The sequence below is a fragment of the Thunnus thynnus genome, chromosome 7 (genome assembly GCF_963924715.1).
Source record: "Thunnus thynnus chromosome 7, fThuThy2.1, whole genome shotgun sequence".
Lineage (NCBI taxonomy): Eukaryota > Metazoa > Chordata > Actinopteri > Scombriformes > Scombridae > Thunnus > Thunnus thynnus.
The window spans coordinates 254482-261058 of record NC_089523.1 but is presented as its reverse complement, the minus strand read 5'-3'; positions in this window follow the sequence as shown (position 1 = coordinate 261058).

Here is a 6577-nt window from a genome sequence, read left to right as displayed (position 1 = left end):
CCACACAGGAACTAATGACCTGCATTGTAAGGGAGGGAGTGTCAGGGGCCGTCATCAAGGTGGCTCAGAAAGCACACAGGGAGTTACCATCTCCACACTGCTGCCACGGACTGACTTCCCATGGAACCTGATCCACGACATAAACAGGGTGATCACTTCAGACTGTGCAACACTAAATAATGTCAACATCGCCCATCACCCTACTCTGACATATGAAAACCTGTATGACCACCTGGACCAGGATCATGTCTGGGTTTACTGAGGACCTAAGAAGAACAACGACCAACAGAGAGCCTTCAGACCCACACCCCACCACAGAACCACCACAGCTCAGCCATGGACACCAGCACACACCACGCTGGCCAAGAGAGAGGAGATGGTCATCAGTCCAGCCTACCAGCACCCAACTAACTATCCAGAACCCAGCCCACTTGAATTTGGCCTGCTAGAGCCCAGCCTACCAGAGATCAGGAAACCAAAGTCCAGCCATCTCGAGCCCAACCTGGCAGAACCCCACCCACCATAAATCAGGCAGGGAGTAGTGCCAGAACTCGAGAACACATATCTGGAGCAGCATACTATGCAGAGGCACAGCCTGACATGGTTCAAGCCATGCCACCCCCTGGGATGCAGCCTACCTGTACACAGGTAGTGGCCAACCACTCAGACATCGGAGAGGTGAAGCAAGTCCTCCAACTCATCTTTAAGATTCTTAGTTAGAAAAAACAAACAAAAAAAAAAACAGGCTGTTGCTTGCTCCTTAGTTCCCAATTATATTCTGTTCTATCTATATTGAATCACTGCTGAATTGAATTTAAATGTGAACATACTGTTTAACTTGCCATTACATATGATCTATATTTATAATTAATTATTAATGAAATCTTTATCTATTAGTTAATGGAACATTCAGGATCTGTACTCTTCAGGTTTTGGACTAAAGAGCCCAGACCCAGAATTCATCTCTAGCATTACAGTCAAGATACCGTAATATTATTAGAAACATGGTGTTGAGACAACAGACACCCAGTGTCCCTCAAACTATAGAGAGATATTACTACCATCCCTCAAACAGAAACACATACGTCACGGTAGAGATTCAGGTGAGGTTATTGTGTGGTATAAAGAGGACTTGTCATCTCATTTAAAAATAATTTAAAAAGCAACAACACACATCTGGCGTAAGTTAAACAAAAATACTGCCAAATGTGATAATGATCTGTACATATGTGCAGCCTACACTCGCCCCCTTGAGTCACCCTATTATGATGAAAACTTTTTTGAGAGGAGATTGGACATTACCAGGCCCAGGATAATGTCCTGTTGGTGGGAGATTTAAATGCCAGAACAGGATGTGAGCCCAACATAGTGGATCCTGCTGGTAACAGCCACATATTTGGACAGTCTTCTCTACACCTCAGCCCCACCACCAGCCACAGACCACATTGTGAACAAACTGGGGAAAGAGCTAGTGCATCTCTGTCACTCCTTAGGTCTGTATATGCTTAATGGCAGGATGAAAGGGGACTCTTTGGGCAGGTTCACATATTGTTCAGCTCTTGGGACTAGTGTAAATCAGCCAGCATAGCAGGTCTTATTAAGAACAGCTCTGCATTTAAAAAGAGACTGAAAAAGGAAGAATGGTATGACAAGGACTGCAAATACGTCAGAAAAAAATTAAGACAGAGAAATTGAGGAGTCCATTGATCAAAATTAGTTCTGGGAGAGATGGAGCAACTTAAACCACAAAAAAGAAAACTTAGCCCTACAAAATGGTAACATTTGGAACAAACTTATATGGCAATCCTTGAATCAACAATTAAAAATAATCTGAACCCCCTTGATTACCTAATTACAATGAAAAAATTAGAAAACAGCATAAAAAAGTAAGACCTGGGAAAGCATGTGGAGCTGACAGCATCAGGACAGAGATGCTGAAACACAGCAGCCCTGAGCTGAAACAGGCCCTCCTTCAATTGTTCAATCTTGTTCTTCAATCAGGTTGCCTTGCTGAGATCTGGAGCCAGGGGTTTATTTCCCCGATACATAAGAGTGGAGATAAATTGGACCCTCACAACTACCGAGGCATCTGTGTGAGCAGTAATCTGGGGATAATTTTTGCAGCATTATCAATGCCCAGATGCTGGCCCTCATTACGGAACACAATGTCCTGAGTAAGGGGCAAATTGGCTTTTTACCAAATCACCGCGCTACTGACCACGTTTACACTCTACACACCCTAATCAATCATCACATACACCAAAAAACAAGGGTAAAAAATTTAAGTTTTTCAGTTTCATTGACTTTAAAAAGGCTTTTGATTCTATTTGGCAAGAGAGATAATACTATAAAATTCTCTAAATCGGGAGAGGCCTCTCAAGGGAGAGGCATCTTTTAGGGCAACAGCTTGTCTCCAACTATATAACATCCACAGTAATGACCTAGCAGTACTGTTGGAGCAGTCTGGAACCCCTGGCCTAACCCTTAACAATAAGGAAGTTAAATTCCTGCTCTATGCTGATGACCTGGTGTTGCTGTCACCCACACAACAAGGACTACAGCAGCACCTGGACCTCCTGGAGCAGTACTGTCAGAACTGGGCCCTGACAGTAAATTTTAACAAATCTATGGCTCAGTGCGTCAGGTAACTTGGAGTGAATGCTCTGAAACAAAAAGCATAACGAGCATTTTATGCAATTAGAAGAAAATTTTACAAAATAGGCATACCAATTAGAATTTGGACAAAAATATTTGATAGTATAATCCAACCAATCGCCCTTTATGGTAGTGAAGTTTGGCTTCCACTCAGTCATCAGGACTACACTAGATGGGACAAGCCATCATTGATCATTAACATTAAAAAAAGAACACTTAAATTTTGTTTACATCTCAAATTGAGCCCCCAAGACACACTGAGATTCCAGGCACTACAAACCCAGGAACTGAACCCCCAAAAGAGTCCCTTCTGTCAGCTGGTCCTGACACTTACTGATCAAATAACACCCAATACTGCTCAACCTCAGCACTGCTTTCCAACCACCAATCAGAGTCAACCATATTATTAAACTAACAAAAGATGACTATCTGGAACATTTGACCAATCAAACCAAAACAAACTCAATTGCTATCTGACCCTAAACCATCAATATAAATTGGCAGAGTATCTCTTCACTGTCAGAGATACAAAGCAGAGACAGATCCTGACCAAATCCAGACTGAGTGACCACAGTCTAGCCATAGAGACAGGATAACACAAGAAGTCGTGGCTACCGATAGAGAAAAGAGTTTGTGGTCACTGCACGAAAGGTGAGGTAGAGACAGAGATGTACCTCCTTTTAAAATGTGACAAATATAATAATATTAGAGTGGAATACTTTAAGAAATCTGATATGTTCATTCCAAACTATATAAAGCTAGATGACAGTAAAAAGCAACAGATTCTATTAGGAGAGGGACATGCAGATACATTTTATTATTTTTATCTGTTCCATTATTTATTATTGTGAATGTCATGTTATTGTTGTCTGACCTTAATTTTACAGTGGTTCTATGCTTTGGCAACACTGCAACTTTACATAGTCCTACCAATGCAAGCACTGCAAATGTCACTACATAGTCACACACAAAACATGTTTAATGTTCTCTGCCAATTTCTTGTTCTTTTTACTTATCTATTTGTTTATCTTAATTTTATTTAATGAATTGCATCTTTTTCTTCTAATTATTGAACTGTATTATCCTTGATGCTTTGGCAGTATTATTCATCTGTAAATGTGATTATTTAAAGTAAATTCTAATATATAAACTTAGCACAAAAAGTAAGGAAATTTGTGTTTGGTAGATTATTTCTTTGTTGTAACAACAAATTCTTGGCAATAAATCTTATACCGTTGGAAAGCCTGTTTATTTCCCTTTTAAATGGTGCCACATTCGGGAGGAACATGCATTTTTCTGGATGAGCAGCAGAGCTGAGTATGTGGGTTGCACCCATGAAAAATATGGCAAATTTTCTCTGCCAATGCTAAACAGCTTATTCTGCCATTGACTCTTGTTTGGTGTTTGGTGGATTGGATGATTGAAGTTTGAAGAAACAAGACATACATATTAGCAATTTAACAATTTATTCATTTAACAAACAGGCGCCTCAGTAGCATGTGGAAGAACCATCCACAGCCACAACAGCCTGGCACCTCCTCCTCATGCTGGTCACCAGCCTGGTCACACGCTGCTGTGGAGGAACGTTATGTTCAAGGATGAGTCCAGATTCTGTCTACGGCAGTTGGATCATAGGGTCAAAGTGTGGAGAAGACGCGGAGCACGCTATGCTGATTGCTGTACCAATAGAGTAACATCTTTTGGTGGAGGCAGTGTGATGGTGTGGGGCGGCATCTCCCTCACTGGAAAAATGAGGCTTGTCATCATTGGAGGCAATCTCAATGCAGAGAGATATCGAGATGAGATTCTGCAACCAGTGGCAATCCCATATCTCCACAGTCTGGGACCGAACTCTATCTTCCAAGATGACAATGCTCACCCCCACAGAGCAGGATTTATCTGAGACTACCTCCAGAATTTGGGAGTGGAGAGGATGGAATGGCCTACCTGCAGTCCTGACCTCAACCCCATTGAACACTTGTGGGATCAGCTTGGGGCATGCTGTTCGTGCCAGAGTGACCAACAAAACCACGTTGGCTGACTTGTGACAAATGCTGGTTGAAGAATGGGATGCCATCCCACAGCACACAGTGTGACCAGGCTGGTGACTAGGGCTGTAGTCAACCAAAGAAAGTCTTGGTCGACTAAAATTGTACATATATGCAATGTAATGGGACAGAGTGCACAGTAAACTCGGCAGCCACACATTTCTCTGTTCTGTATTTCTCTGTTTTGTGTCTTCATGTTAGGCTAACCCATTGTTGCTAACTTTGGAGCTAACCCCCTTTACTTTTCCAGCATTTGGGGAAACAACAGACGTGACTTTTTAGCTTTTATTAACTGACACACTGTAGTCTGTACTGTACATTTACTGCCAGACTGACAACTTACTACTGACCTTTTCCTCTGCCCCGCTCACATCCACCATCACTTCTCTGCCCCTCACTCTTTCCCACTCACTACGCAAACATAATCCTGAACGGAGCGACGCTACTAATAGTTTCCTAGGCAACGACAGAGGTTGACTCACGTACCGGAACAGCGCTGCACAGAGACTCCCAAATGCTATCGATTTCAATATTATCAAATATTTTTAAAAAAAATTTGGCCTGGTTCTTGTTGTGTCATTATGGAGAAACACAGATTCAGTAAACGTTCAGCACGTTCAGTAAACGTTAAGTACAGGTACACCTAGCAGTTTCCATTAAGTTGGGCGAGTTCAAAGTTGTGAAAACAATGGGGGTGTTTTGAATACACCCCCGTTTTCACAGGTAATTTGTTAGTCTGTCCCTCCTGCCGCAGGAAATAATGGATTACTCCTGGAAAGCTATTGATGTAGCACTTTTCTCCTTATGAAAATAACAGAGATTATTCGACCAATGAGAATTTAGTCGGACGAGAGCATATCGACCAACTAATCGACCAGTCGACCAGCAGACTACAGCCCTACTGGTGACCAGCATGGAGAGGAGGTGCGAGGCTGTTGTGGGTGTGTATGGTTCTTCCACACACTACTGAGGCTCCTGTTTGTTAAATGAATAAATTGTTAAATTGCCAATGTCTTGTTTCTTCAAACTTCAATCATCCAGTCCACCAAACACCAAACAAGAGTCAATGGCAGAATAAGCTGTTTGGCATTGGCAGAGAAGATTTGCCATATTTTTCATGGGTGCAACCCACATACTCAGCTCTGCTGCTCATCCCACAAATGCATGTTCCTTAGAAATGTGACACCATTTAAAGGGGAAATAAACAGGCTTTCCAATGGTATAAGATTTATTGCCAAGAAGCATTGTTACAACAAAGAAATAATCTACCAAACACAAATTTCCTTACTTTTTGTGCTAAGTATAGTATAGCCAGTTTAGTGTATAGTTACACACACACACAAAATGTGTTTAATGTTCTCTGCAATTTCTTGCTCTTTTTAAAATTTTATCTTATGAATTGTATTATCCTTGATGTTATGGCAATATTATTCATATGTAAATGGTAAAAAAAAAAAAAAAAGGTAAAATGGACTGTACTTGTATGGCGCCTTTCTAGTCTTCCGACCACTCAAAGTGCTTTTACACATCATGTCACAACCACCCATTCATTCACATTCATATGCTGAAGGGGTACAGAGGCTACCATGCAAGGTCCCAACCTGCCCATCAGAAGTGCTTATGTGATTATTCAAAGTGAATGTAATTATAAACTAAAACTAAACTGCAACTAGAAATCACCACAAACACACACAAAACACGTTTGTTTTCTGCTATTTTCTTGTTTTTACTTATTCATTGATTTTATTTCATTTAATGAATTGTATTATCCTTGATGCTTTGGCAATATTGTTCATTTGACGTTCATACCAATAAAGCTTACTGAATTGAACTGAGAGAGAGAGGGAGCAAGGGAGAGAGAACAGTGGTTGAGA